Consider the following 12,458-nt stretch of genomic DNA (forward strand, 5'->3'; position numbering starts at 1 on the left):
TCCATTTTGAACAGAGTATCAACGAAATCATGTCGTCTGGCCTGACAGCCATGAGTGCAACTATATCCAGAGTCACCGCCGCAGACATCAAATCAGCCTTCTTGAGAGTGAACCCACGAAAAATGATTAGCTTGGATGGAATTTTAGACCATGCACTCAGTTCCTGCTGGGTGGGGGTATTTGCAGAGATAATGGGAACTGCAGATGCTGGAGAGTCCAAGATAACAAAGGGTGAAGCTGGATGAACACAGCAGGCCAAGCAGCATCTTAGGAGCACAAAAGCTGACATTTCGGGCCTAGACCCTTCATCAGATGAAGGGGGTATCTGCAGACATCTTTAACCTCTCCTTAGGTTCCACCCGCTTCAAGAAGACCACTATCATCCTGGAGCCAAAGAAAAATCAGGCAACCTGCCTTAGTGACTACTAGCCATCCTTAAACAGTGTTTCGAAAGGTTACTAATAGCACACATCAACTCCAGCATCCCAGATTGCGTTTATCCACTACAAATTGCCTAACATCACAATAGGTCCAGAGGATTCCATATCCCTGGCCCTACACTCACTCCGGAACATCTGGATAACATAGACACCAAAGTCAGACTCTTATTTATTGACTTCAATACCATAATTCCCATATAACACACCTCCAAACTCTGAGACCTGGGACTGTGCTCCCTCGCTCCGCAACTGGATCCTTGACTTCCTGACTCCCAGACTGCAAACAGTAAACACAGATGATAACACATCGTCCACAACAATCCTCAACACCAGTGCCCCACAATATTGCGTACTTAACCTCTTACCATACCCATTATACAACCATGACTGTGTGGCTAAATTCAGCTCTAACTCCAATTACAAATTTGCTGATGATACCACCATGGTGGGTTGGATCTTAAAAAAGTTATTAGACAGAGGAGAGAAAGGAGTCAGAGAGCTTAGTGGTATGGTACATTACATCTCCCTCAATACTCGCAAAATGAAGGAGCTGGTCATCAACGTCAAGAAGCGGAGTGGAAGACATGCCCGTCTGTATCAATGGTGCTGAGGTTGAGATGGTTGACAGCTTCAAGTTCCTAGGTGTACATATAATCAGCAATCTGTCCTGGTCCATTCACATCAACGTTACAGTCAAGAGAGAACATCAATGCCTCTACTTCCTCAGAAGGCTAAGGAAACCCAGCACATCCACATTGACACTTACCAATTTTTACGGATGCACCATAGAAAGCAGCTTATTGAGATGTGTCACGACTTGGTATGGCAAGACCACAAGAAATTCCAGAGTTGTGAATGCAGCCCAGTCCATCACATAGACCAGCCTTCCTTCCAATAACTCAGTCTATACTTCCTGTTGCCTCGGAAAAGCATCAAAAATAATCAAAAACCTCTCTCACCCAAGTTATATTCTCTTCCAACCTCTTCCACTGGGCACATACGAACAGATTCAATAACAGCTTCTTATCTGCTGTTAACAGACTTGTGATTGGACCTCTCATACATTAGAGTTTATTCTTGTCTGCATCTTTTCTGCAGCTGTAATACGATATCCTGCATTCTGTAGTATTACCCTGACGTACTTATACAACGTATTATTTGTCCATACAGAACACAAAACAATACTTTTCACTATATCTCAGCACGAGTCAAATAAATCAAATCAAATCAATACATGTGTCTCACATGCAGGATTCTATGATTACTGATGTCATTAAATTATACTGTGTATGTGCCTGATTAATGCAATTTGCTCTTGAAGGTTTTCACATCACTCGCAAGTAGGGCTCACTTCCCTGGGCATAAATGAACATTTGATCCAATCACTCTGGGTACAGAACAAGCCAATTTTCATTTCAATTGTCTATCTGCATTTCAGATGAGGATGGCTGGCAACACTGGTAGCACTTGGCATAGAAAATAGGAACAGAAATAGGCCCTTTGACTGTTTGAGTATGCTCCATTATTCAATATGATCATTCAACACAGTACTTTGTTTCCACTTTTGCCCCCTACTCTTTCATCCCTTCAGCCTTAACTGCTATATCCATCTCCTTCATGAAAATAACATTTTGACCTCAACCGCTCTCTGAGGCAGACAATTTCACAGGGTCACCACTCTCTGGGTGAAGAAATCTCCCTTTATTTTGGTCCTAAATGGTTTACACCATATCTTTAAACTGTGATCCCTGGTTCTGGACTCCCCAGACATAGGATAAATGCAGAAGCAATCTGGACCTGTTAAGAGCCATTTGAGCTTCTGTAAAATACCATCATTCTTCAAAACTCCAGAGTGCGTATAGTTTCAACCAATCAAGATACTATTCACATATCAGTCCTGTCATTCTGGGAGTGATCTGGTAGACCTTCATTGCAAACCCTCCATAGCCCAAACATCCATCCTCAGATAAGGAGACCAAAACTGCACACAATACTCCAGGAGTAGCTGCTAGAAGTCATTCCTGCTCCTGTACTCAAATCACCTTGCTGTGAAGGCCTTCGCCTGCTGCATCTACATGCTTACCTTCAGCAAGTGGTGTACAAGGATGCCTAGGACTCATTGCACCTCCCACATTTTCTAATCTATCACTCTTCAGAAATGGTATGGAGGTGCCAGTGTTGGACTGGGGCAGACAAGGTCAGAAGTCAAACGACACCTTCATCTAACAAAGAAGCAGAGCTCCAAAAGCTTATGATTTCAAATAAACCTGTTGGACTGTAATCTGTGTCATATGACCTCTGACCTTACCCGCTCTTCAGATAATAATGTTTTCCTGTTTCTTCCATCAATGTGAATAACCTCACATTTTTCCACATTTACCCACTCACTCAACTTATTGAAACCATCCTCCTCAAAGTTCAAATTCCCACCCAGCTATGTATTTCATCTGCAAACTTAGAAATACATTTGGTTCCCTCATCTGAATCATTAATACATATTGTGAATATCTGAGATCCAAGTATTGATCATTGCAGCTCCCCACTGTTCACCTGCTGACACTCACTGATCGACTCATTTATTGCTACACAGCAGCAGGGAAGCTGACGTTTCAGGTCGGGATCCTTCTTCAGAAGTGTTATCTCTGACTCCAACACCAGCAGTTCTTACTATTTCATTTATTCCTACCTTTTTTTCCTGTCTGCCAGCCGGTTCTCTACCCATGTCAGTACACTCACTCCAATCCCATGTGCTTCTATATGCTAAACTCTAACGAGGGGCCTCTTCAAAAGCCTTCTGAAAATTCAAGTAAACTACACCCACTGGTTTCCATTTATCAAATTTACTAGCTACACCCTTGATATAATAATTGGAAAAAATGATTTTCCTTTTGTAAATCCACACTGACTCAGTCCAATCCAATCACAGTTTTACAAATGCTCTGCTTGTAAATCTTTGATACTGTGCTCTAGCATTTTCCCTACTACTGACATCATGTTAATCCAACTATAGTTCTCCTATTTTCTCAATCTACCTGCTTTTTTAAATATTCAGATTACATTAGCTACCCTCGTCCCAAAGTCTACAGAATCTTGAAAGCCGACCATCAAGGTATCTGCTATTTCTCAGGCAATTTCTTTCAGTGCTCTGGGATGTATATTGTTGGGCCCTGGGAATTTTTCAGCTTTAATCCCAATTTCCTGCTATGTTTTCACAACATTTTGGGGGCGTTGTTTCTGCCTTCCCTTGTCGAGACAGAATGAAAATATGTATTTAATTAGTCTGCAATTTCTTTGTTGCTAATTAAAACTTACCATATTTCTGATGGTAAGAGACTTAACATTTGTCTTCATTAAACTTTTTCTCTTCATACAGAAACTTTTACAATCAGTTTGTATGCTCCCTTATTCCTGTACTCTGTTCCCCCCCCCCCCCGCCCACCTTAATCAATCCCTTTGCCCTCCTTCACCAAAAACCAAATGGCTTGCAATGCTCTTTATAGCCAATTTGTATGTCTCTTCCTAGGATATAATACTGTCACTAATTGCCCTTATTTGCCATGGCCAGACCACCTTTCCCATTTTATGTTTATACCAGACACGAATGAAAAATTGTTGCAGTTCCTCCATGCACTCTTGAAATGTTTGTCATTGCCTATCCACTGTCATCCCTCGAAGAAACACTCCCCAATTCATCATAATCAGTTTGCTATTCTTACCACTGAAATTTCCTCTATTTATGTTCAGTGCCTTTGTATTAGATACGATTATGTCATTCTCTATCTCAAAGAAGAATTCTATCATGTAATCTGGAGAGTGGGCCATGGTCAGTCCTGCAGGTCCAATGTGACCAGTCTGTGGCTTAGCGGGAAGACAATTGAGGGGCTGCAAAAGATCAGTCTGTGCTCTGGTTATTCATCAGTAAAGACCATCCTTCTACATGCTCAGGGAGTAAGGCACATCAATCAAAGGAGGTGTTTTTATGAAAGTCCAGGACAGTTATCAGATGCCTGTGGAATGTTGGGCAAGTTACCCTCCATCCACCCCACAACACACTGGAGGTGCCTCACATAGCTAGATAGCTGATAATTCCCTTTTAGTTGCTCAAAATCCAGTCAAGGATGGCCTGCTCTCCAATTGGTTCCACAGCAGAATCAGTCACAGGCTCAGTCAATCAATCTAGGTGACATCACTCCCTTTCCCTGCCCCATCCCTGCCAATCCCTCATGTCTCTTTCTTCTTTGCACTACTTGCTCGATCCCATCAGTTCTGAACTTTTACACTAAATGAATATTCTTCGACAGTATTCACTCTAGAAAACGATAATGTTGTCAAGGAGAATACTGAGATACAAGCTACTAAACTAGGTGGGATTGAGGTTCACAAGGAAGAGGTATTAGAAATCCAACAGAGGGTGAAGATAGATAAGTCTCCTGGGCCAGATGGGATTTATCCTCGGATCCTCTGGGAAGCCAGGGAGGAGATTGCCGAGCCTTTGGCATTGATCTTTAACTCGTCATTGTCCACAGGAATAGTGCCAGACAACTGGAGGATAGCAAATGTGGTTCCCCTGTTCAAGAAGAGGAGTAGAGACAACCCTGGTAATTATAGACCAGTGAGCCTTACCTCAGTTGTTGGTAAAGTGTTGGAAAATGTTATAAGGGATAGGATTTATAATCATCTAGAAAAGAATAAATTGATTAGGGATAGTCAGCACGGTTTTGTGAAGGGAAGATCGTGCCTCACAAACCTTATTGAGTTCTTTGAGAAGGTAACCAAACAGGTAGATGAGAGTAAACCGGTTGGTGTAGTGTATATGGATTTCAGCAAGGCGTTCGATAAGGTTCCCCACAGTAGGCTATTGTACAAAATGCGAAGGAATGGAATTGTAGGAGATATAGCAGTTTGGATCGGAAATTGGCTTGCTGAAAGAAGACAGAGGGTGGTAGTTGATGGGAAATGTTCATCCTGGAGACCAGTTACTAGTGGTGTACCGCAAGGGTCGGTGTTGGGTCCACTGCTGCTTGTCATTTGAATAAATGACCTGGATGAGGGCGTAGAAGGATGGGTTAGTACATTTGCAGATGACACTAAGGTCGGTGGAGTTGTGGATAGTGACGAAGGATGCTGTAGTTTGCAGAGAGACATAGATAAGCTGCAGAGCTGGGCTGAGAGGTGGCAAATGGAGTTTAATGCAGACAAGTGTGAGGTGATGCACTTTGGTAGGAGTAACCGGAAGGCAAAGTACTGGGCTAATGGTAAGATTCTTAGTAGTGTAGATGAGCAGAGAGATCTCGGTGTCCATGTACACAGATCCTTGAAAGTTGCCACCCAGGTTGACAGGGCTGTTAAAAAGGCATACAGTGTTTTAGCTTTTATTAATTCAGGGATCGAGTTCCGGAACCAAGAGGTTATGCTGCAGCTGTACAAAACTCTGGTGCGGCCACACTTGGAGTATTGTGTACAGTTCTGGTCACCGCATTATAAGAAGGATGTGGAAGCTTTGGAAAGGGTGCAGAGGAGATTTACTAGGATGTAGCTGGTATGGAGGGAAGGTCTTACGAGGAAAGGCTGAGGGACTTGAGGCTGTTTTCATTAGAGAGAAGAAGGTTAAGAGGTGACTTAATTGAAACATATAAAATAATCAGAGGGTTAGATAGGGTGGATAGGGAGAGCCTTTTTCCTAGGATGGTGGCGGCAAGCACGAGGGGGCATAGCTTTAAATTGAGGGGTGAAAGACATAGGACAGATGTCAGAGGTAGTTTCTTTACTTAGAGAGTAGTAAGGGAATGGAATGCTTTGCCTGCAACGGTAGTAGATTCGCCAACTTTAGATACATGTAAGTCGTCATTGGATAAGCATATGGACATACATGGAATAGTGTAGGTTAGATGGGCTTCGGATTGGTATGACAGGTCAGCACAACATTGAGGGCCGAAGGGCCTGTACTGTGCTGTAACATTCTATGTTCTATGTACATTCCTACCCAAAGCTTTAATTTTAGTCTTTGTCTCCACGCCTTATCCCCCAAACCCTAGGCTTGCAGCTTAGTTATGCTAACCATCATGTTCCCCATTGAAGCCAGGGTTGTGGTGACCATGAATAAGCCTCATTCATGCTGTAACCCATATCCTCTGATGCTCTATCATCTCCCATCCTTACCTGTTTTTACCCCCACTCATGATTACTGTTCCTTCTACATCCTAGCTGCCACCAATCTCCACAATTAATTTTGTTAACATTCCCAGAATTCCACAGGCACCTTATAAGTGTCCTTGACTTTCAGAACAACATCCCTATAACTGATGTGATTACTCCCCAAACAATGTAGAAGAATGGCCTTGACTGATGAGTAACCAGAGGACACACTGATATCTTGCAACTCAAGTATCTCCCTGCCAATCCACAGACTGGTCACATTGGACCTGCAGGACTAACAATGACCCACTCCCCAGATTGCATGGATATAGGACCCCTGACCGTGAATACTCCAAGTGTTTAAGTGACCATGTTCAAGCCCCTGGACTAAAAGCCAATTGACCAAGGACTACTCCCCTTAGATACAGTTCATTAAAGCACAACCTGTGTGTTTCATACATAAGCTGTTGGCACACCAGGTGTCACAATGGCATAGAACAGTGCTTACAGAAACATGCCCAACCCTGTAACTGATTGCTGCTGGCAAGTTGCCTGGTTTTGCATCTGTGCTAAAAAACAAGGCAAGACAGCAGTTATGTCAGACTGTTAAGTTCTGAATTAGGCAGCAATATGCAAAAAGATAAAGTGAAACAGAAATGCTGTTATCAATGGGGCAGCACAGTAGCTCAGTGGTTAGCACTGCCACCTCATAGCACAAAGGACCCAGGCTCAAACCCAGGCTCCGTGACTATGTGGAGTTTGCACATTCTCCGCATGTCGCATGGGTTTCCTCTGAGTGCTCTGGTTTCCTCCCACATCGTGGATTGACATGCTAAACTGCCCATAGTGTCCAGGGATGTGCAGTCTAGGACATTAGCCATAGGAAATGCTGGGTGCCAGGGACTGATAGGGGTGGGTGGGATGTTCTTTGGAGGGGCATTGTGGGCTTGATGGGCCGATTGGTCTACTTCCACACTGTAAGGATTTTATGATTTACATGCAATGTGAATGAGTGTTGAGATAGCTAGTGAAGAACCCCGACTGCATTTTGTTCCAATACATAAGATAGGTGCCTGCCCCTGTGTAACAAGTTGCCTGGCAGCAGCATTGCAATGAAAGGAGTCCGTGACCTCCAAAGTGCAGTTTCGAAGTATTACCGGTAATATAAGTAAATCAAGCTGAAGTTGGGCTGGTATGGATCTGCTGGCAAACTCTTTGGAAGAAATTGCAGGTAGTCGCTACACTTGGGGTGTTCTCAAAGATGTTGGGGAATTCTGGCCAAGATGAGGCAAAATTAGGTGATAACAAGATGCTAATACATGGAATCAGCCCCTCACATTCACTAGTGAGATCCTCCAGGTGGCCTGAGTTCAAGTCCCACCTGCTCCAAAGGTGTGTAACATCAATGCTGAACAGGTGGTCAGCAAATATATAAATCACGAGCGAGATTTTCATCCCACCAATAAAATCTTAGGTGGAAAATTCAACCTTTTTTGCCAACACCATGAATTTTGCTTTACCAATCTTGCTGTACTTTCCCAACTGACTTGTCATTGCTTGCAGGAGCTGGATACTTACCATGCAGAGAATCCACTGAAAACTCTACACAGACCCAAAACTTTCATTCACACATTTGTTACTTCTAGACATCGCTATTTCAATGCTCAAGTGGCAGGCCTCCAATCTTCTCTTCTGCTCCTATCCTAAGTTGCATCATGCTTGTCCACTCGGCATTCCCATCATCCCTGTTGTTTTATTTGCATTTGGTCCTGGTCCACCAACACATCAATTTTAAATTTCATACCTTCTCTCTATGACTTTGTACTCCTATCACTCCTCCAGAAAATCTTCTGAATCTGTCTTCTCCTACTTCACTACTTCTGATTTCTTCAACTTCCCTTGTTTAATCACCCTACCATTCGCGTCCATGCTGTCAATTGCTTAGGCCCTAATACCTAGAATTTGTTCAGTGAGGTTTTATGGAGTTTCTATCTCTCTATACTGATTTGAGATACATCTTAAAGCCCCGGACTTTCAGTTAGGTTTTGATCATTTCTCCATGAGTTAATATCAAATATTGTCTGAAATAATCAAATAATCCTCTCCTGAAGTGCCTTGGGTGTTTTATAATGTAAAAGGAACCAGATAAATACATATCAGCATTGTTCTTGCATGATAAGAAATGTCCACAGTACCGCATTTTCGCAGGCTAGGTCTATCTTCAGGAAATAAGGGAAAGCATAGTAGTGCTGCAAGTAAAAGAAAGATTGATTAAATTGTGCATGCTACATTACATGAATAGGTATTTAATTTTGAAACAAATGCATAGGTGTTGAGGTACCTACACATAAGTACATAAAGTTGCAAATTTAACAGAAAAGTTAGTAGTTCTTTCCGCACAATCTAAATTTTCTTGGAGCACTGAATTTAGTTAGAACCACAGTAAAATCAAAAGGGTAATGATCATATGTTGAAGCTGGAAGATGACAACATGAAACAAAATATCCATTCTTACGGAAATTTTCCATTCTAGTAGATAATAACTGGGCAAGTCTGCATTACATATTTTAATATGGACAATATTTAAAGGGACAAAAAAAATCAGGAAGAAGTAGGCCATTCAGCCTCTTGAGCCTGCTCCATCATTTTATAAGACCATTGCTGGGTTATTGCATTTCAAATTCTACATTTCTATCTAATCCCAACACCTTTGATTGCTTTGCCTTACAAGAATCTATCTACCTCCACCATAAAAATATTAAATGACCGCTGCCTCCAATGTCTTCTGAAATAGGAAGTCCCAAAGTCTCACAACTCTCCGAAGCACAAAAATTCTCAACTCTCAAAGGGTGACCCCTGATTTTTAAACACAACTCTCAATTCTGGATTCATCCATAAGAGGAAATAGCTTTTCATGCCCTTTTCACTAAAACAATGCAAGATCTTGAATACTTCAAACAAGTCATCATTTATTCTTCTAAACTCCAGGACAATCAAGCCCAGTCTGTCCAACCATTCCTCAGCAGACAACTTTCTCATTCCAGATATTAATCTGTAAACATCCTCTAAACCAGCCCCAACACATCTGACCTTCCTTAAGTAAGGAAGTAGAGGTGAAATGTGAATCCAATCAATAAAGAAATGTGGAATTAAAAGTTAGCTTAAAAGAGAAGATAAAAATATTGTTGCATTAGCCCACATCTTTCATGAATGGCCTTTACTAGATTACTGTCCTTCCTTCTACCCCTTAGGGAAAGAATTCTGCCATCCTTACCTGCTCCTACCTACAGCTGACTCCAGGCTCCATTAATGTGGTTGATTCATAATGGCCTAACAAAGCATCAGCTGTAACAACCAATATAAAGTTTAAAGAAAGATACAGAACCAGATGGAATACCTATCGTCAACCTAGGCACCAAAAATGACAATGCAAAATCAACCCTGCTGAACATCACAAAGATTTCCTTACTAAATTTTGGGGCCTTGTCCCAAAATTGGGAGAATTATCTCATAGATTTATCAAGAAACAGCCTGACAAACTTAGGCTCACAAAATCACAACTTACAGACACAACCACCACGACCGCTGGACACATCTCATATCACCTACTAGACAGACCCACCAATGGAGGTGGCGCAATTAGGAGGAAGTTGCTCTAAATGTCATTAACATCGAATTGGGTTGGCGAGGGGTGCTCTCCACTGTTTAGAATAAAGCCAAACACAAAGGAAGATGGCTGTGGTTGTTTGAGGCCAATCATATCTGGTCCCAGGACCTCACTGCAGGTGTTCATTAAGATAGCATCCTAGGACCAAACATTTTTAGCTGCTTCATGAAATACCTTTTCTCCATCATAAAGTAAGAAGCAAGGATGGTTGCACACATTTCAGGACCATTCACCATTCTTCAGATTCAGCAGGATCTGGAAAACATCCAGACTTGGGTTGATAGACGGAAAGTAACATTCACTCAGTTGCATAAGTTCCAGCCAATGGCTATCTCCAAGAAGAGAGAATCTAACTATCACTGAATTCCACACTTCTGGCAGAAGAGTGAGGGATGACTTGACTGAAGTCTTTACGGTCCTAAATGGTCTTGACAAGGTAAGTATGTGAAGAATGCTTTCTTTCTTGGGTTAATCCAGCACTAGAATGCACTGGTGTGAAGCTAAGGATGGTTCTTTTACGACAGAGAATCATAGATTCATACAGCATGGAAACAGGCCCTTCGGTCCAACTCATCCATGCCAATCATAACTCCAAACTAAACTAGTCCCATTTTCCTGCATTTGACCCATATCCCTCTAAACCTCTCTTAATCATGTGCCTGTCCAAATGTCTCTCACCACATCTACATCTACCATTTCCTCTGGCAGTTCACTCCACACATAAACTACCCCCTTTGTGAAAAAGTAAACCCTCAGGTCCCTTTTAAATCTTTCTCCTCTCACCTGAAAGATATGTGCTCTGATTTTGAACTCCCCTACCCTAGGGAAAATGGAAATGAGGAGACATTTCTTCAGTCAGAGTGGTGGGCTTGTGGAATTCATTGCCACGGAGCGCAGTGGAGGCCGGGACATTAAATGTCTTCAAGGTGGAGATTGATAAATTCTTGATCTCACAGGGAATCACGGGCTATGGGGAGAGTGCAGGGAAGTGGAGTTGAAATGTCCATCAGCCATGATTAAATGGCGGAGTGGACTCGATGGGCCGAATGGCCTTACTTCCACTCCTATGTCTTATAGTTTTATGGTCTTAAAAGACTTTTGATATTCACCTTATCTATACCCATCATGATTTTATAAATCTCTATATGGTCACCTTTTGTGTTCCAGACAAAAATGTCCCAGCCTTTCCAACCAATTGTTATAACTCAAACCTCCCAGCCACAGCAACATCCTTGTAAACCTCTTCTGAACCCTCACCAATTCAGTAATATTCTTCCTATATCAGGGAGATCAGAACTGTATACAGTACTCCAAAAACGGCCTTACCAATGTCCTGTACAACCTCAACATGGCATCCCAACTCCCATACTCAATTGTTTGAGCAATGAAGGCAAGCGTGCTAAACACCTTCTCTACGGCCTCTATATCTGTGCCACAACTTTCAAAGAACAATATACCTGAACCCCTAGGTCACTCTGTTTGATAGCACTACCTAGGGCCTTACCATGAACTGCTTAAGTCTTGCCCTTGTTCGTTTTACCAAAATGCAACACTTCGCATTTATCTAAATTAAACTCCATCCACTATTCCTCAGCCCATTGGCCCAATTGATCAAGATCCCTTTGTAATCTTAGATAACCTTTTTCACTGTCCACTATACTACCAATTTTGGTGTCATCCGCAGACTTACTAACTATGCCTCCTAAATTCTCATACGAATTATTTATCTAAATGACAAGCAACAACGGACCCAGCACTGATCCCTACGAATCAATGCTGGTCACAGGCGTCCAGTCCAAAAAACATTCCTCCACATCCATCCTCTGTCTCTTTCTGTCAAGCCAACTTTGTAACCACTTGGCAAGCTCTCCCTGAATGCCAATGTGCTCTAAATTTACTAAGCAGTCTACTATGCAGAGGAGAATTATTGTGTTTCAGAGAACACTCTGTCTCCAACAGTAGTGGAAGTGGGGCCATTGGATAGTTTTAAGTCAGAATTAGATAGATTCTTATAAGGCAAGGGAATCAAAGATTATTGGTGGATACGTAGGAATATGGAATCTGAAATTTGAAACAAAACCTGATCTTACTGATTGGTGGAGCAGGCGAGAAGGGCCTACTTCTGCTCCTATTTTATACACTTGTGTATTTGTACGTCTAAGTATCTTATTAAAACCAACTGTTCTGATTACTTATAAAACTGAGACTGTGTGAAG

The sequence above is a fragment of the Stegostoma tigrinum genome, chromosome 39 (genome assembly GCF_030684315.1).
Source record: "Stegostoma tigrinum isolate sSteTig4 chromosome 39, sSteTig4.hap1, whole genome shotgun sequence".
In the NCBI taxonomy this organism is placed as follows: domain Eukaryota; kingdom Metazoa; phylum Chordata; class Chondrichthyes; order Orectolobiformes; family Stegostomatidae; genus Stegostoma; species Stegostoma tigrinum.